Consider the following 20694-nt stretch of genomic DNA (forward strand, 5'->3'; position numbering starts at 1 on the left):
CCAGAAGTCTAACCTTTGGCATTTTGATTATGATATGTTTTGGTGTGGTCCTCCCTGCGTCTAGTTTGTTTGGGATTCTCTATGCTTCCTAGACCCATATATCCATTTCCTCCCCCAAATTAGGGAAGTCTTCTTTCATTATTTTTTCACATTTATTTTCAATTTTTTGCTTTTCCTCTTCTCCTTATGGCACCCCTATGACTTGGATGTTGGCATGTTTAAAGCTATCCCAGAGGTTTCTGTACTTGTTGACTATTTCTTTCTCCCTTATGTTCCAATTCATTGATTTGAACCCTGGTTTCTTTTTCTTCACCACTAGTTTCATGTGGATTTGCCTTCATTTCACTTAGTATAGCCTCCATTGCTTCCCTGTCATGCTTAATATTTTCTGTCAAGTCTGTATGCAACTTTATCACCAGAACTTTGAACTGTGGATCTGTTAAATTGGCTATCTCTTCATCTGTTAGGTTTGTTATCTCCTCATCAGTTATTTCTCCCACTGGAACCTTGATCTGCCCCTGCTTTTGGGCTGTACTTCTCTGTCTCTTCATCTTGATGGCTTTCTGTGTTTGCTTCTGTGTTTTAAGTAGAGCTGTCATACCTGTTACATTGTAAAAGGGTCTAGCCTTAGGCATTTGTCAGTGCTGGTGACCTGTTTCACTGTGCTGTGTTGCTGTATTGGGAGAGGGTCTGAGAGGGAACAATGCCACTTGCTCAGCACTCACTGCTTTTCCAGGCCTTCTCCCCTTCCTGTACTAAACACGCAAACTCTGTTGAGAGATCACCAGTTTCTTCCTCCTCCCCAACCCCCACTCATTTGCACAGTCAAAAGCAATGTGGCTCTATTTTCCCCAGCGCTGGAACTGTGTGCTGCATGGTCTGGTCTGGAGCTGTGATAACCTCCCCAGTTTAAAATGCATGACTGCACTTTTTGTCACAGCTTCAGTCGCTGTGCCACTATCGAGGCACCTAACAACGCCACTAACCACATTGCTAGCTGTGCCGCCACCTGTGCTGCCACCTGCTGCTGCCAAGCACTGCCTGTGCAGCCGCCACCGATGCTCTGCACCTCATTCTCTTCATCCCAGCTCTGCTCCTCCTACATTTCTGGATGAATATTTCTTCTTTATTTCTTTGCTGAACTTCCCTGTAGTTTCAAGTCTCTGAATTTTCTGGGTATTTTTGTTTTTTTGTTTTTGTTTTGAAGTGGTTGTAAATTCCTTCTTAGTTGTGATGGAGATGCAGCATGCCTATCTATGCCTCCAACTTGGCTGGAAGTCTAAGAGAGAATCTTAAAAGCAGCAAGAGAAAAGAAGAGAGTTACCTACAAAGGAGTTCTCATAAGGCTGTCAGCTGATTTCTCAAAAGAAACTTCGCAGGAAAGAAGGGACTGGCCATCAGCAGTGGCACAGGCAGTAGTGGTGGCACCAGCAGCAATGTCACTGGCACTGGCAGAAGCAGCGGTGGCTGCACCAGTGGCAGAGGCAGTGACACCAGCAGAGGCAGCAGGGGCAGAAGCCGTGGCAGTGGTGGCTCAGTGCCTGGGGCTGGCCAGTGGAAAGCACAGTTACACATTATAAAAGTTGGGAAGGAAACCTGAGGTGCTATCCCAGCCCCAGACCACACTGGGTAACTCACAGTTCCAGTGCTAGGAGAAAATAATGCCTCAATGCTTCTGACTGAAAATCACTGAGGATTAGGGTGGTGGAAGAAGCTGCCTGTCCCTCAGCAGAGTCCATTTGTTTCATGGAAAAGGGGCGGGTGCTTAGCAAGTGGCATGTTCCCTCAGACCCCTCCCCTACACACAGTGCTGCATTGTGGTGAAACAGGCTCCCCTCCGTCCCCCACTGATGAATACTTAAGGCAAGAAGGGACTGGCAAGAAGTATTCAAAGTGATGAAATGCAAGGACCTACAACCAAGACTACTCTATTTAGCAAAGCTATCATTTAGAATGGAAAGGAAGATAAAGTGTTTCCAGACAAGGTAAAGCCAAAGGAGTTTATCATCACAAAGCCATTATTATATGAAATGTTAAAGGGACTTATTTAAGAAAAAGAAGATCAAAACTGTGAACATTAAAATGACAACAAACTCACAACTATCAACCACAGAATGTAAAAAATAAAAACAAAAACAAACTAAGCAAACAACCAGAATAGGAACAGAATCATAGGTATGGAGATTATTTGGAGGGTTATCAGCTGGGGAGGGTGAAGGAGGAGAAAGGGAGAAAAGATGCAGGGATTAAGAAGCATAATTGGTAGATACCAAATAGATGGGGGATGTTAAGAATAGTATAGGTAATGGTGAAGTTAAAGATCTTACATTTGTGACCCATGGACATGAACTAAGGGGGTTGGGATTGCTGCAGGGAAGGGGGTACTGGGTGAAGGGGGGAAAAGCAGAAAAGATTGGGACAACTGTAATAGCATAATCAATAAAATATACTTTTAAAAAAAGAAAAAAAAGGAGTGCATAGTGACTCGTGATATAACCAGAGAAAGTGCATGCATACTCTCACAGGGAACTCTTGCCCTGACTAAAGATGGCAGCCAAAGTAGGGTAAAAAATAAGAGGGAATTGGCAAAAGTAGCACATCATAGGAGGGGCCAGATATGAGGTCATATAGGGAGTTCTTGGCTGAGCACTTAAAATGAAGGCAGGCTGAAAGAGAAAGGAACTTTCTGCCACGAGGTCTGATGTATAAAGAAGCCATGCAACACTGGCTGGTGTGGCTCAGTGGATTGAATACTGGCCTGCTAACCAAAGGGTCACTGGTTGGATTCCCAGTCAGGGCACATGCTTGGGTTTCAGGCCAGGTCCCTCGTTTGGGTGTGTGAGAAGCATGCACACATTCATGTTTGTCTCCCTCTCTTTCTCCCTCCCTTTCCCTCTTTCTAAAAGTAAATAAATAAAATCTTTAAAAAAAAGAAAAAAAGAAGAAGCCATATGGACAAAGGGTGTAAGGAAAGAGATGATGGAGATGTGTAGGGGCCTGCCTAACCAAGCAGGGATTCATGGGAGATGCTTGGAGCTGAACTGAACTGTGACAGGGAATGCTTAGCTGCAGACCTAGACTTATCTGAAGGACATATGGAGAAGCCACTCTCTTGGGACATGTGCTTCCCTGGACTACACCATGATCTAATGTAACACAGCACATGTTTTGCTAAACCACTACATGAAGGCTGAAAACAGCATTCCCCAGATCCTGAAGGACAGAGCTGCTGCAAGAGGATGGTGACTCTGAAACCCACATGTGCACATTCCAAAGAGGATAAAGATATGTTTGTGCAGCCAGCTTAAGAACTGATAAGGACATGGGGAACTTCTGATCATGGTTTTGGCTTATAGCCTTTTGGGGAGCAAGGGAAGTGGTAGGTGTCATGGGAGAGAAGGGCTCTAAGCAGGAGTCCTCTCAGCAACCTCCAAGTTTGGAATCCTGTACATAAAGACCTGTATCTTTCAACACTAATTGTTGTGTCATATATTAAGGTGCCACGTAGCAGAGCCCTGATTTGCTCAGTTACATACTAAATAGAAGACATGAGGCTAAATTATTGTATAAGAATTTGGAGTGTCTCTTTCCTTTTTTCCTTATACCCATCTTGTCTCAATAGGAGAAGTTAAATGTGAAAAGAAATCACATTGTTGTAGACCTTTGGCTACAATTTAACAATCATGGGACTCTTATTGTCTGCTGCAAAAGTCAGCCTAGGACGTGACTTAAAGGTCAGGTAGAAAATGCCCAGGAGGTTCATTTCTGAGCTGGGTGGAATGTGCGAGGAACCAACTCCTCAGAGATGCAAATTAGCTGCAGAGTACTACCTATTTTTGTTTTATTATTTATTTATTTATATTTTTTATTGAATTTATTAGGGTGACACTGGTTAATAAAATTATATAGGTTTCAGAGGGAGTACTACCTATTCTTCTACCACAATTATTAAGTTGGAAGAAAAGGCCTTTCCTGAGCGCTTGACAACTTGAAAAGCTGGGGGCTGACAAGAGAGCTGAGTTCATCTTAGGTTTTCCATTTGAAGGGCATTAGGAACTTTAGAATCACTTTTGAAAGAACACTGTGGGTTTGTAACTTGTTCAGGGTTGTTCTATTTGACGACCTGCAGCTTAGTAAAGAGAGCAGTTAACCCTTAACATTAAAAACCAGTGTGTCTGTCTTTTCTCCAGGTGGCCAGTTTGAAAATATCTAGGGAGAGAAGCATGTTTTGCTAGTGACCAGAGAAAGAAAAACAAGGTGAGTCCCTGAGAACCACTATGAAATAAAATAAAGGAAAACAGTGCTGGGGTAATCAGCTGAGTGTGAAAAACAGCTGCTGGTTATCCACTGATACTTTAGGGCATTGGTTTCCAACTTTTGCAAGGTAAGGGGCTTCCCAAGTTCCCAATGTCATGGCTGTGTTACTGGACAGAGGCCTGGCCCTGAACAGGTCTGCCTAGAGCCAGTCTTCCTAGGGCCAGCTGCAGTGTGTGGGTTCTTGATTTCATGTAGGAAAGATTTCACAACCGGAGTCCAGGTGACTATAAGGATACATTTATTACAGCTGGGGACAATGAAACAAGGAAGAGCTCAGCACAGAAGAAACAGCAGGAGAGCCTAGGCTGGGCTGCCTTAGCTCACTGCGAAGTCAAAGAAAAGGCGCTTTGGGGACAGGTTCAGGGGACTGGCCTGGGATAAGCTGCCAGCTGCCCATTGTCTTAGAGTTTAGGAGACATCTGTGTGTGAAGAAAGAAGTGGGGGAAGAAGGAAAAGGGTTCAGCATGGGCTGCTCCCCAGAAGGAGAGAGAGTGTGCTCTGGATCCTTTGTCTTGAGTCTTTTTTTTCCCCCTTTCTTACAGGCAGGAACTTTACTGGAGGTTCCAGGGTAAGGTTTCAGTAGAATATTCATCAGTTCTCCAGCTGTGATTGTTCAGTGACAGGACAGGGCATCTTTAGTCAGTGCAGTTGGTTCTGGTGTTGCCCACCTGGTTTTGTTGCTTTTCTGGGTCTGGGGCTGAAATGCAACTGAGGCCTGGATGCTATATCCTAGATGTTCCTCCCCAGGGAGGAAAGGCCAGGTGGGGAGACATTACCCTGGGGCTGAGGTCTTTGTTTTCCCATTTTTGTCCCCTGTCAGGCACTGGAGCCTTCTGCCCTGGTGACCGTCTACACGTGACTGTAAATTGCTTGGCCATTGTGTCCAGCTGTCTGTCTCAGTTTCCTCATTCCACTTGCCAAGGAATTTTCCTCCTTCCTACTGTTCTGTCTCACTACCACAAAAGGCAATATCTCTGCTCCTGGGCAAGCAAGCAGGATTCCCACCACCTGGAATAGCCAAAGGGGAAGACAAGACAGTGCATGTCATTGTTACTTCTAACTCAGCTATGGTCTCCAAACTACTTTGTTCTTTTCTAGCAATATTTATATATAATCTACCAACAGCAAATGGCTTCTGTCTGGTTATTGTACTCAGTCCAATGTCATGGCTGTGTTACCAAACAGAGGCCTGGTCCTGAGTGGGTCTGCCTAGGGCCAGCTGCAGTGTGTGGGTTCTTGACTTCATGTAGGAAAGATTTCACAACCAGAGTCCAGGTGACTATGAGGATACATTTATTAAAGCTGGGGACAGTGAAACAAGGAAATGCCTAGCACAGAAGAGGCAAGAGGAGAACCTAGGCTGGGCTGCCTTAGCTCACTAGGAAGTCAGAGAAAAGGGGCTTTGGGGACAGGTTCAAGGGATTAGCCTGGGACGAGCTGCCAGCTGCCCATTGCCTTAGAGTTTAGGTGACCCCTGTCTGTCTGTGAAGAAAGAATTGGGGGAAGAAGAAGGAAGAGGGAATGATGGTTACTCCCCAGAGGGAGAGTGTTTGTGCATAGGGTCCTTTGTCTTCAGGCTTTTTTCCCCCTCTTTCTTGCAGGTGGGGAAACTTAGGGGAGGTTTCAATAGACTATTGATCAGTTCTCTGGGCGTGCCTTTTCAGAGGTATGATCTTCACTGATTGGTCAGTGACAGGTCATTAATCATTGCAGTTGGTTCTGACCATGCCCACTTGGTTTTACTGCTTTTCTGGGCCTGGAGCTGAAATAAAACTGAGGCCTAGATGTTATCTCCAGGAAGTAAAGGCAAAGGAAGGAGAGGTCACCCTGGGGCTGAGGTCCTTGTTTCCCCAGCTTTGCCTGCTGCCAGGCACTGGGGCCTTTCAACCCTGGTGACCACCTGCATATGACTGTAAATTGCTCAGTCATTGTGTTCAGCTATCTGTCTCAGTTTCCCTATTCCACTAGCCAAGGAATTTTTTTTAGCTTCTGACTATCCTGTCTCAGTTGCACCCTTGACCAATTGCACCAGCCTCCCTGGGATGAAGCAGGCATCAGTACTTTTATAGCTCTCATGGTGATTCCAAAATGCAGTCAATGTCTAGGCTCCCTACCTTAGGAAGCACTTCTCAAATGTTAATGTGTTCATGAATCCCCTGGACCTATTAAAATGTAAATTATGGCCCTAGAACCAAATGTAAATTATGATCCTGTATTTTCTGGGGCAAGGCCTGAGGTTCTGCATTTTCAATCCAGCACCCAGGAGTTGCCATTGTTGGGGGCAGTGGATGAGGGCATCCATAGTGAGCATCACAAGCTCTTGGACATTAAGTCACAGATACCAGTTGATTCTGCACATTAATTTCACTGCTCACCATTAAGCTAGTGCTCAAAATTTGAGTGCCAGACATTTTAAAATATAAATCTTGAAAGTCCCATTAAATTAAAGTCTAAACATCTGTGACTATGGTTTACAAATCTTTTAATGTGACAGGGACCTTAGTCTACCTCTCTGAGGGTACACGTACCCCCAACCCTCTCCTCTGGTTCACCCTGCTCCAGGGTACAGTTACTCTTGCTACTCCTCCAACATGCTAGACCCACCACCCACTTCAAGGCCTTCATACCTGCTCTGCCTTCTGCTTAGAATGTTTTCCGCCTCCATAGCCTCATGAGTGGCTCGCTCTTCATTCAGTTAAAATGTCACCTCCTTAGACCTTCCCTGATCACCCATTCTAAGTAAGCCACCTTCCCTCCATCTCTGTATCTCATAACCATTTCCCCATGTAGCAATGATTGCCATTTGAAATTGGTCTGTCTATATGTTGGCTATGGCTTTTCTATCTACTTCCAGAAGAATATTAGCCATGAGAGAAAATCTTTTCTCTCTTGGTTATTGCTATCCACTGCCCCACCAGCTCTTAGAAAAAGAGCCTGACATACAGAAAAATACATACCCACAAAAGGAAGGTGAATGGTAGGAGTGTCAGTGAGGTGTATATATGGAGAGAGAGAGAGAGAGAGAGAGAGAGAGAAGAGGGAAGCAGACAGTAAATTTTTAGTAAATGAAAGCTGTTACTTAATAGATCTTAACAATCTTTGTTTCTCTAATAGTGCTGATTAGTGTAGAAGTGTGGTTGAAGCGACAGGGATCATCTATCTGCTCAGCCATAGTGAGCCTGACCTTGGCTCACACAGAACTTCTAAGCCCTGTTTTTAGGAAGATCTTAATGAATTCATTTGCACTGCAGAAGCTGAATTCACATATACATGAAAGAAGAACATTACCCAATTTATGATAAATACAGCAGGCATAACTGATGCAAGATGTTTTTGTTATTTTCAGGCCTTTTATGTTGGTGAAAACTGTAATCCGTGGAAGCAGTTGCTGAGCTTGGTTCCTCTGTGTCAAAGCTTTGGCATTTAGAAACAAGTGAATACTCATGAGACACCTTCATTTTGGCAGACTGCAGGTAATAAGCAAGGAGGACATGTCTGTGATTAGGTTGAAAGATGAGCAAATTGTTCAATGGTTTTTATGTTTTCACTTCTAACTGATCTTCTCTTGATTACTCTCAATTAAGTACTCAATTACACTTGAGTTTATGCTCTTAACATTGTTTTGTGGATTGTCCCAATATATTTTTATATTAAAATTGAAATGGTACAGATCACATATTTATAGTGTACAACATCCAATCTGTACAAAAAGATAACAATGAAAATCAGTCTCCCTTTTATCCCTGACTTTTGTTACAAATGATTAAAGAAGACAATTTAGGTGATACAAACTTTAATAATTTATGAAGCAGGAAGTCTCTGTTCCCATGGGTCCAGAAAACTGCAAAATAGGACAGAAAGCAGGCAGGAAGCTTTTATAGGATAATTAATAAGGAACAGGGAAGTGAGTGTAAAGCCCAAAGTTGGCTTGGCCTTTGGGAATTGGCTGATGAGATATTGCGTTTCTGGAGGGTTTACAGGGACAGGAATATTATGTAAGTTTTGGTTTGTTAATGTGGCACCCCAGGCAAGAGTGGCTCCACCTTGGGCCCAGAACTTTGTTTCAACACCTTAATCCCCAGTTCCTCCTCAAAAGACCACCACTATTGTCAGTTTCTCATGTACCAATCCAGAATGTTCCACGCAGTATCTGTGCTTCAGTGTATTAATCTGCAAAATGGGGTAATGATAGTACTTGTCTCTTTAGGCTTATGTGAGGATTAAATGCAATAACACATATCAAAGCACTTACAATGGAGCCAGGTATATACCACAAATTTAATGATTTAAAAAAATTATTATGTATGTACTAACATGAAGGTTGTATATCAGTGCTGTCCAAACAAAAATATAATGTGAGCCACATAGGAAGTAGAATTACATTTTCTAGTAGCCACATTAAAAATTAAACATAAACAGATGAAAAAGTAACGGATTCTATTAACCTCAATATATCCCAAATAATATTTAACATTAAAATATAAATAAATATATTAAAATATGTTATATTTTAATGTGGTATTTTTTAATCCTTTTGGCATTAATTCTTTGAAATCTGGTGTGCATTTCATGCTTACAGGACACCTTAACTGGAACTAGTGCCCACTAACTAGCTACATGTGGCTAATAGCTACTCTATTAAACAGATACGGTCTACATATCAATCTATAAATTTTTCAGTTCTTCTACTTTATTTATTTAATTAAAAATTATTTATTTTAGAAAGAGGGACAGAAACAATAATGTGAGAGAGAAGCATCAATTGACTGCCTCTCGTATGTACCCTGACTAGGGACCAAACCCACAACCCAGGCATGTGCCCTGACTGGAAATTGAACCGGTGATCTTTCACTTTGCAGCAGGATGCCCAACCAAATGAGACACACTGGTCAAGGCATCTTTTCCTTTATTCAAATAATATTTCTTGCTTGCCTGGATATAATAAAACGTTAATATTTTTACAACAGAAGTTGATTTAAAATTTTATTTATTTATTAATTTTTTTGGAGAGAGAGGAAGGGAGGGAGAGAAACACCACTGATGTGCAGCCCAGGCATGTGCCCCGATCTGGAATTGAACCAGTGACCTTTCGGTTCACAGGCTGGCAGTCAACCCACTGAGCCACACCAGCCAGAGCCAGAAATTGATTTCTTTCTTTCTTTTAATTTAAATTATTTATTTTTAGGGAGAGGGAAGGGAGGGAGAAAAACATCAGTGTGTGATTGCCTTTTGAGCACCCCCAACTGGGGACCTGGCTTACAACGCAAGGCATGTGTCCTGACTGGCTATTGAACTGGCGACCCTTCAATTCACAGACTGGCACTCAATCCAGTGAGCCACACAAGCCAGGGCAAAAATTAATTTCTAAAATACTTGCTATAATATAAAGAACACGGGTTTCTTATTGTTCTTAAGGGTAGGATGACTAAAATCCTCCCTGTGGCAAAGCTGTAAGGCCTGGTCTGCCTTGCCTGCCCCCTACTGGTTCTGCTCAGAGTTGCCTGGGAGTCCTTCCTATGGGATTTTTCCTCCTGTGAGCCTTCTGTACTCTGCCCAGGTGCTTCCACTGACCCCGCCTGCATACACGCACATTCCGCCCTTGTTTAGTGAGCAACATATGAATCACTTTAAAGGAAAAAAGCATATATCTTCTTGTGTCCAAGTATTGATTTAAATAATTTTATTATGATATAAAACAGTACAAACATAAATTTGTAAATCCTTATGTTGACAGTTTTTATACATCGCATCCAAAATAAAAACATTATCTAAAAAAAAATTTAATCACTAAAAATGTACAAAAGGATGTATTGGGGAAAAAAAATTCTCCTCCCACCCAATGTCCCAGCCTTGTAGTATCTCTTCCCAAAGGAAAACTACATATCCAGAGGGCTATAGATTATTTATTCATTATTTTTATACATATTTGCTGCATTCTTTTCCAAATACCAATTCACATTATTAGTTTAGTGGGGTAGATTGTGTTTAGTTGAAGTCAAAATTGCAGCCTACATGTGACTCTTAAAATTCAAGTTCTTTGAAGTTCAGCATGACCCATCCACAGGTCCACAGCTGCTGTGGGTGACACCCTTCACCCACCACTCTCTCTGTGTGAACTACCACAAAGCGAAATCTCCGTTCTTGCAGAGTTCCTGATGGGCATTTGATCTTCACTTGGCAGAAATGTAACATATGCATACTAACTAGATGTCTTTTTTTTTTCACATTAGATTGAGAAAATTAGTGTTGTACTACTTGCAGCCAACTCAATATAAAACACACATGTTCAACATGGGCTTTTAAAAGCTTTGGGCAGAACTCAGTCATAAAAGATCCAGAACATGTTTATGTTAATTTTTAAGGTTGTCATCAAAATGAAAATATGAAATTAAAAGAAGTCCTAGGGGCCCAAGAATATTTTAGCTCGAGAAACACAAGGCTAATTATTTCTGTATAGATATTTCTCAGGGCTCAGCTAAAGTAAGATTTACTTGACAACTCTTAAAACCTCAAATTAGGTCAGGTTCCCTAGTTATGTGTGTATATGCCACCAGGTACTTCTCTAATTCAATGAGAGTTAAGCAATTAATTATATGGTCATGTGTTTAATGCTGTTTTCCCTATTACAAAGCAAGCTCTGACACAGGGGCCATGTCTACTTTATCCACCATTATTTCCAGTGCCTAACACAATGCTTTTCCCATAAGAGAAGCATTTAACAAATATTTTTTGAGTGATTAGGTATAACAGCTGTACGTCAAGAGACTAGGGTTTAAGTACTATCTTTCTGTCTGTGTAATCTTGAATAGTTTTTTTTTTTTTTAAACTTCTTTAAGTCTCAATCTCCATATTTTATAAAATGAGACAAGTAGAATAGATCATAGATTCCCAGACTTGGCATCACTTGGAATGGAGTTCTACCTGTAGATACTCTGATTTACTAGTTTTAGGACAAGGCTAGGTAATTATTTTAAAAGCCCTTGAGGTCACATTGTGCATTTGGGGTTGGAAACCCTTAATTAGTTTTATCATCCTATGGAGCTTTGTATATATTACCCTTTGACTTGAATTCAACATATAGTCATTGAGGATTTGATATATGCTAAATATTACTAGCACTGGGACTAGTAATATGAGGAATATTTAGATTTCTTGATCCCAAGGACTTGTCCACTGAGAGACACATAGGTGATCTAACAGCTTTTTGAGCACATTGGTAGCACAAGATGTTGCAAAGGCAGACAAAAAGTCATTTGTCTCAGTCTGAGGTTTAGGGGAAGATTGCAAGAGATGAAAAATTAGATCACTGAAGATTGGGTAGGAATTTTAACCAGGCAGGAAAGGTATATTAATAGAAAGGACAAGTGTACAAAAGTCCAGGGGTGTGAGAAAACCTAATTCACTAGAATCCTATAAATGATTCCACAAGTTGTAGTACAGTCAGAGACAGTAGAGTTTAGGAGAAATTTCTGACAAAGAAACTGTTATATTATAGTTTAATGGCTGAAAGCAAGGGTTTTTGATCCAGAAAGATCTGGTTTAAATCCTGGTTTTGCCACTCTTTTTCCTTCTCTCGCTGTGACTGATGTAAATTAATTAACTTGTTCACACTCAATTTCCTTATCTGCAAAGTGGGGAAAATAATACCTGTCTTGTAAGATTAAATGAGGCAAAATGAAGCAATATATGTACAGCTCTTAACACAGTACCTGGTAGATTATAACCAAAAAATATGCCTAAGAAGGCAAATTCATTGCACCTTTGCTTTTTGTTTTTCAATTTTAATGACTCCACAATACTGATATTGTATTTAAAAGTATTTTTATGTGGAAAAATTCAAATAGTATAAAAGGATGTTCAGGGAAATGTAAGTGTACTTCTCAAACCCATGCGTCTATTCATGATTTGTTTTTCCTACAGTCAACCAGGATGTACTAATTTTTAATGTTCCCTTTAGGGATATTCTGAAGCACATTTGAAATAGTAAAAAATTAGAAATAGTCAAAATGTTCATTATGGGGAATGTCTGTGGAATAGGTACCCTTTGTATACAAGGCAGCAATTTAAAAAGTAGGTTGCAAAATGATAACTTCCCTTTAAGCACACAAATCATAGTGTTACATGGAAATATATATTTACATATTTACATATAAATATACATGTGTGTGTATATTTGTGTGTGTGTGTGTGTATGTATACACACACACACAATGTTATGTTTATAATCGAGATGCTAATGATTAAGAATTAGGTGGGTTTTTTTAAACAAGCAAATGTTTATTTAGAAAGTGAGCCTGTTGGGCTATGTGAGTTCAGGAAACAAGTCACAAAGGTGAAAGAAGGGCCCCTGGAGCTTAGGAGAAAGTAGAGATATGCCTAAAGGAAGAAGGTGTGGGCAGAGAGGGAGAGAGAGAGACAGGGAGAGGGAGAGGGAGAGAGAGCATGTTAGAATTAAGTGCTTTTTATTGTAATATTTTTGTAATCTAACTGGACCTTTAAAAATTGTATATCATAATGATAGCAGTGTGCTTAATGAATAAATTTATTTTCTAGTCTGCTAACTTCAGGAAGTTATTTCTAAAAGTAACTTAAACACTGTGAAAAGATTGCTGAATAGGTCTGTATGGGTCAAAGCTCCTAAACAGAGATACTAAGACACCATTTGGAATTCTGTGACTTTCTTGGACAGAGTGCCTATGGATACTCTGTAATTTTATTAAATTATGATCTATTAGTAGACACAGGTGAATTCTTTAAGTATGAAGAGACATAACTTATTTCCTTGGATACCTGTGACTGTGAAGTTCACCTCTGATTTATTTATAGTTATTTTGGTTATACACTAAACATACACATTAATTGTAAGATACATTTGGATTTCAGAAATGACCAAATGTGAAACAAGTCTTAAGGTTAAGTATATATGATATTGAAATGACATTTCTGTTTACTTTGTTAGGTAGGGATGATGAAAGAAGACAATGTATTAAACCATGGAATTTCATAAGCTTTCCATTAAGTATGGTACTTTTCCAATGCAACATTCTTGTTTTTTGGTCATCTCTTAGTAGAATGGAGCATTAGTTGGTTATATTATTTTTATTTTGCTTATAGTTCAACAGGTCTCAATTTTCTTCAGGACAATTTTTTTAAGTACATAAAAACCAATGTGTAAACTACCAGACTTTATCCTCCCCCCCTTTTTTTCTCTCTTTTTAAAGTAGACAGTGGAGAAAGAGAATTCACTTGCTATACCAATGATATGGTATCTTTATTGTGCAGATCACTTATTCTTTGTCTAAACTTTTGGCAAAAGATGTTACAGAAATTATAAATTATCTGATTTAGAATCAGATTATGTAATACATATGCCATGACATACCTAGGAGGTCTGGAATGGTATAACTTATCAAACATGTTAACATTTCACCAGCAAAATATATTTACTACATTTACATAATGTTATATTTACATAAATAAAGACTATATTAGCCTCATTTATGTTGAGGGTAGGTGTTACTGCCAAATGAGTTTATACAAAACTTCAAAAAATATATTTTATTCCATTGCAGATATAGGATTATATGAGTATATTACATATAATGCATGTGTTTATATACATACATATACATATATATGCACACACATGAATACAGTTATCCATACAAAGATGTTAGAGTTAGTACTTCATTGTTTAATAACAATTAGATTTAATGCCCAACTTCATTCAGATATTTTGCTTGGCTGTGTGAAGAGTATTTTTTTTTCCTGTCAAGGTGCAGCGTGGAAACTTCTGTAATTTGAAAAAATAATTAAGTTTTCTTTTTCTTAGCAATTCTGCCATGTCAGTAGGGTTTGAAAACAACCATTAAGAACATTCCTAAAGCATGACCATTATAAATAGAGTGAAATTTGAATCACAACTCTGCCATTAGTTGTCACAAACAACGAGATGTTGACAGAGACTCACAAAAGTCATCCTTGGATTCAAGCAGATTGCAAATTGTTAGAAGCTGACTAGTGGTTAACTCTGAGGAAGAGGAAAGGAGTAGTGAATGTAAGAGTGTAAAGAAGGCTGTTAGAGACTAATATTTCATTTTATGGCTTTGGTGGTTGTATAAATATGTTGACTTTATGATAATTCATCAGGCTGTACAGTTTTGATGTATGCACTTTTTCACATGTACTACTTCTGTAATTAATATTTTTTAAAATAGGATTTCACCACCTTTATAATTTCTTTTATATATTGATTTAAACATTTTTTAAATCTTCCCCTTGAGCACATTTTTTTTTTCATTGCTTTTAAAGAGAGAGGAAGGGAGAGAGGGAAACATCAATGTGAAAGAGAAGAATCAATAAGTTAGCTCCCATACACACCCAGAGAGGGGATTGATCCCGCAACCTAGGTATGTGCCTTGACTGGGAATCTAACTCACAAACGTTCAGTTATAAGATGATGCTCCAATCTACTGAGCTGCATTGGTTAGGGCTTGATTTTTTTTTTTAGAGAGAGAAAGAAAGGCAGAAAGAGAGAGAGAGACAGACAGACAGAAGCACAGAAGCATTGATTTGTTGTCCCATTCATTTATGCATTCATTGGTTGCTTCTTGTATGTGCCCAGACCAAGGATCAAACCAAAAACCTTGGTCTTTTAGGATGATGCTCCAACCAACTGAGCTACCTGGCCAGATTTATAAGTAATATTTAAATAAAGTGTTTATTAGTAAAAAAGTAAAAGTAGATCCTGAAAGATAATCACAGACTAACTCCTTTTATAATCTATGGATCCAATGGGGAAAATACTTCATAAAATCCATGTCTATAAAATAAAAAGCTTTGAATAATATCACAGATATCATTAAAATTAGATATAAAACATAAAAATGTTTGGTAATCATCAAACAAGAGGATATATATCTAGGTATGATAGTAAATACTATTTAGGGGTAAATATGCCGATGGAATAAAACATTTTATGATTAGGAGATTTTTCATGCTACTTTTGGAGCGCTTGGGTATAACTTTACCAGGCCTTAGGAGTGGTTGTTATCAAATAATAAAAACAACTGTTCTTGTGTAAATGGTGTAGTACTTTTATTACATAAATATTTAAAGATATAAGTCAGAAGAAAATTTGCAAGCATTACATCTTTTACTCTGAAGATCAGTGTTTTATGAAACACAGGGAAATAGTTTAGATTTTAATCTTATGGGCAATGGGAAGCCATTTATTTTTTTAAGAATGGGAGTAACAATGTCATGCCATCATGGAGTATGTGAAGGCTAGAGTAGAAACAGAGAAATAGCAGGAACTGTTTCAGTAGTTAAGGCAAGAGAAGATAAAAACCTGAATTCTATTGATTGGAAGGGTCAGTTGAAAAGAGAATTGATGCTAAAAGTTTCAAGGTGGTAAAATAGACAGGCTTGGTGACCGTGATGGATATTGCAAACCATGCCCCGATCGCTCTTGCACGGTGGTCAGTTGCTCCAGTTGCTGGGAGCTTCAGCCCCTTCAGGAATGGCTTCAGCTGCAAAGAGACTTGCCTGCATCCAGTGACTGTGAGGAGCAGGTCCAGCTTCGTGTCCCAGGGCTTGTGTGGTTGCAGAGAGTCCCATACATGGAAGGAGCCTGGTGCCTAATGCTCTACTGTTAAACTCTTGGAAATCTTAGTTTTTAAACAAAAGTCTTACATTTTAATTTTGCAGTGGACTCTGCAAATCATGTAGCTGATACCAATGTGGGAGTATAAAGGACTGTCCATTTAGGCCCATTGTAAAGCAACTCTGAAAAGACACTCTAGCTTCAGAGCTCTCCAGAGAGTCAATGGAGCCAGTTGCTGGGCCTGCATTAAGAAGCTTGATCTCACTTCTGCTTAATCCTGCATGATTCCCCTTTCTTTTATAGGTGTTGGTCCCAATGGCACTTCTTAAGCTTCCTGCCCACTAACCTCCATCTCAGATACTGCTTTCCAGAGATTTGAACCTGCAACCATGATATGTTGGGAGTAAGAGCTTAGAGTGAGAGAGAAGTTGACTTACTGGGCAATAATGCCACTTACAGGTAAGGGGGCCCCCAAAGAGGAGGAGCAGTTTGGGGAAGGGAAAGATAATGAGAGGTTTTTGTATGAGTTTAGGATTTCAGTTCTGTATACTTTCTTGTGATGTGACTACAGGCCATCCAGGAGGAGATGGCCACTTGTGGGATATTAATCTGGAGTTCTGCAGAGAGGTTTGGGTTGGGTTTATGAGCTGATTTTGAGGAGTGAATGTCATTATCCAAGAATAGTACTATATAAAGAGAGGGCTATAAGGAGACAATCACCATTTAGGCACTGAACCAAAAGAGACAGGAAAAGAATGGAGAACGAGCAACTTGGAAGAAAGAAGGAGAAGCAAGAGAGAATATGTGGGCTGGAAGCCTGACTGGAGTGAGTTGGAATGTATGGTATGTGGAGATAAGAAAGGCGAGACAATGATTCAAAGCCGTTTCATCCTGAAATGTGGCTACAAAAGGAAGGCAAGAGATTAGGGTAGCTGGAAGAGGTATGAGCTCAAGGAAGATAATTTTTTTTTAAGGATGTAAGACAATTGAATGTTTATTTTGCTAAATAAAAATTGTACTCCATTTTTAGAAAAAGCATGCTTAGATTCTGGGATGACTGGCACAAAATTAAATGGTAGCTCTTCTGATAGTCTCTGAATTAAACCTTCACCTCTCTCTTCCCCAGTCCCAATTAAAACAGTGCTGTTTAATTGTAATGTATGCTTATGGGACTATTTCTTGGAAATCCTAGGAGAAAATGATGAGCCCAGTCTCACCAGGTCATCCTGGCTTCACAGACTTCTGTAGAATGGCATATCTCTAGAGGGCATTCTTGTCTCACTGCCTTAGAAATGAGTTTCGTATTGGTGAATTTAGGCAGAACAAAGAGAAGGAGCAAAATAAAAGAAGGAAAAGGGAAGGTTTTAATGCTATGACTTGGTGTTTAGGTCTACATCAAGGATATTGGTTATCTGTTGACTCTGGCTATCATGGTAGGACATTATTGACAAAACAAGTGATAACAAGGGTATCCCTTCCTTTTTGCCTTCAAAAATTATTTTGCCTCCATTTATTTCATTTTATCTGATCCATCTTCTCTATAGTGTCTTCAACAATTTTTATCGAGCACTATCATGATTAATCAGGCATACAAAGTGCTGATGAAAATGAGAGTAAACAAAACAGAAAAAAACAATCTTTGTCATCATGAAGCATATGTTCTAGTATGAGTAGAGCAAATATAAACAAAATAATTTATATAGTGTACTACAAGTTGTTAAGTGTTGTGGAGAAAAATAAAGCAGGGGGAAGAGATGAAGGAGAAGGTGGAGGGAATTGCATACAGGCTACCTGCTTTTTTGTAGCTGTGTCCTGTACAAGGACATTTACTGAGGTGTAAGCAGAAGCTGAAATCCAGCCACCTGCTGGATGTGCCTTTTCTAGACTAGTCATGGTGGGATTCCAGGAGACTGCAACTGGTGACCAAAACATCTGCCTTTAAATGGAGCATTCCTTGAAATGGCCTCTGGCAATATTGAATTCTTGAGCTCTTGAACCCTTTGAATACAAGCTTTTTTCTAAGTTTTACAAACCCTATATATACTATAATGATAAACATTTTTTTGTTGATAAAGAATTCAGGTATTAAACAATTAAAATCTCATTTAAATCCACAGAACTGCATTGGTTGCATTCAATTTATCTACATATCCTGGCAAGCTGTCACAGGATAGAAAATGCCTTTGATGAGGTTTCCTCTTCACAGAGTCAGGCTGAGCATTCTTCCATACTTGGCGTTGTTGGTATTTTTGCATTGATTATGTGAAGATTCAATTCAATCTTTCTTTGGGAGTTCAAGTGAAGCCAAACAGTCTACAATTTACAGGGCTATCACAATTTTTCATTAAAAGGGAACATAACTTTTGCCCTTTTCAAATGTAGCACCTACGTCCTGTCTTCCAATATTTCTCAGTGGGCGCTAATAGCTTGGCACTGGAGGCTAATTTCTTGAGTATTTTAAATTGGATGCCAATTAGCCCTCCTTATCTACATCACATTTCAGCAATTTCTTCTCAAGACAAGTCAGTCTTGACTTGTCTGCCACATGGTACATATTATGTGTGTTAAATTGCAGTTACTTAAAAAAAAAAAAAAACTGAAGATTTTAAGGTCTGAAAACGTCTAGCCTACTAGAGAGATCTGTTATGGAGTATGCCATGTAAAAAGAGGGCAACATTTTTACTGCACTTCTTTTTTTTGATATCATTAATAGTGTTTTTCTACCTTTTATTTTCCTTGCAATTTATTATTTTGCTTGGGTTAACCGATTTAGTACTTAGAATGAGATGTTGTGGTTAGTCTTAGATTTATAGAAAACAAAAAGAGTTGTTTGGCAAAGAAAAAGAAAGAGAACGACACTGGTTTGCACAGATGAAGATCATTCTAAAGACTGGGTAGGAAGAAAGGTAAATGCTAATTAGAATTATTGAGCGTCATTATCTTTTCCTATTCATCTTATTTCTCTTTGCCTATGTCTCTCTTTACACCTTGCCAAACATCCCCCACGACTCATTTCTTGGGTTAAAACCAGACAACCAGTCACTGCAAGAGTCCTTCCGAATGCAAAAGCACTCCTTCTCGTGGGTCATCTTCATTTGCCTTTAGTTTTCCCCCTATATCCATTTCCATTACATTCTCTTTATGTCTATTGGCTAAGAGATGCAGTTCTTTCCCAAATACAGTCTAACTGCAACACAGTTAACTGGAAACAGAAAGGAGAAGCTGACTATGCTGAAAGTATTCCGCATTCATTCTGAATCCTTTAAACCCCAGGCACATATGTTTACATTTATAACAATATGGGTTTATAAGAAAAGGATGAGAAGAAAGTTCTGCCCTTTCTTCCCAGCAAGATGGCATCACACTGGACGATGTACAAATGGACAATGGCAGGACCATATATACAAACAGAACTCTGATTCACAACCTACAGCAATCTACTCAGGAAATGAACCCCTTGTCTACAGTAAAGTGCCCAGGAAGCCACCTGCTATAAGTCATGGTGGCCCATTTGAAACTCCAGAGTTGATACAACAATTATTTTAAGCTGGAGACATGTGAGAATCAACAGGCAAAAAGAAGCCTTTTTGGAGCTTCCATTAATCTGACTAAAAGTAGCAACTTCTGGGAAAAGAGACTGCTTGACTGGGACAGTAAGAGGTGGAATCCCTGGGAAAGTGAGGAGAGCAAAGAGGAGGGTGTTAAAATTGTCAGCAAAGCAGACAAAACGCCCTGTGCCATTGAAGCAGTAATACAAAGGAAAGCAAAATCTCAGCAACCACAACCCCAGCCAATGGGGCAGTTCTCAGCTCAGGAAACACATATTATGAGAGAATGTACTCCCACTGAGTTTACGCATATTGCTGCTAATTTCCAGAAAAAGACCAGGGAAAGTATCCAGGCATGATTAGTGTGGTTGGGAGATTGGGGGCGAGGGCATTTCTCTGACTGGGTAGGGCATTCAAGGAACTGACCTCCTTAGAGATTAGAATATTCTGATAGAAGGCTCTCCTCAGGCACTTGGGACCCTGGAAATCTATAGATGAGGTACAACAAATTTAGTCCCTAGGGGATTTGATAGATCAGCGGTTTGGGGCACAGAGTCATTGATGGAAGAAATGGTTTTTTATTTTTGCAGTCATTATTGTTCTTATTTTGACAATCATTATCTTGATCTGTTTTCTTTTTTTTTTTAATTAAGTTAAATTAAATTTATTTTTTAGAGAGAGGGGGGAAGGAGGGAGAAAGAGGGAGAGATGTGTGAGAGAAACATCCATCAGTTGCCTCTTGCATGCCCCCAACTGGAGATCTGGCCCACAACCTAGGCAGGTGCCCTAATTGGGAATCAAACCCGTGAACTTTCAGTTTGTAGGCTATTGCTCAATTCACTGAGCCATACCAGCCAGGGTAATCTGTGTTTTCTTTTGCATATGCCCATCCTGTTGCTGTGGTATCTGCCTCCAGTGTAGCCAGATAGCTGCCAAATGAGCCACCTCCATGCTAGTGAAACCCCTTGCTGACCTTGCTGGCACACTGCAGAACAGGTAGTTCTGTGAGATTATAAGAGCATGGTCTTGAGGGGTAGAGTGTTGGAGAAAGCCATGCAGGGGAATTGACATCTAGTTGACCTGTCAGCTCTATTCAGGAAACCGGAGGCTCCCCATCCCCTCTCTTGTCCTTAGAATGTTGGAGCCATTTTCAAGGATGCAGCCTTGAGAGAGCAAGGAGTTGAGACTGTCTGGACAGAATGTGGAACTGAACCCAGGTAAAGC

Source organism: Furipterus horrens, unplaced genomic scaffold (assembly GCF_987537825.1).
Source record: "Furipterus horrens unplaced genomic scaffold, mFurHor1.1.pri manual_scaffold_1, whole genome shotgun sequence".
Taxonomy (NCBI): Eukaryota; Metazoa; Chordata; class Mammalia; order Chiroptera; family Furipteridae; genus Furipterus; species Furipterus horrens.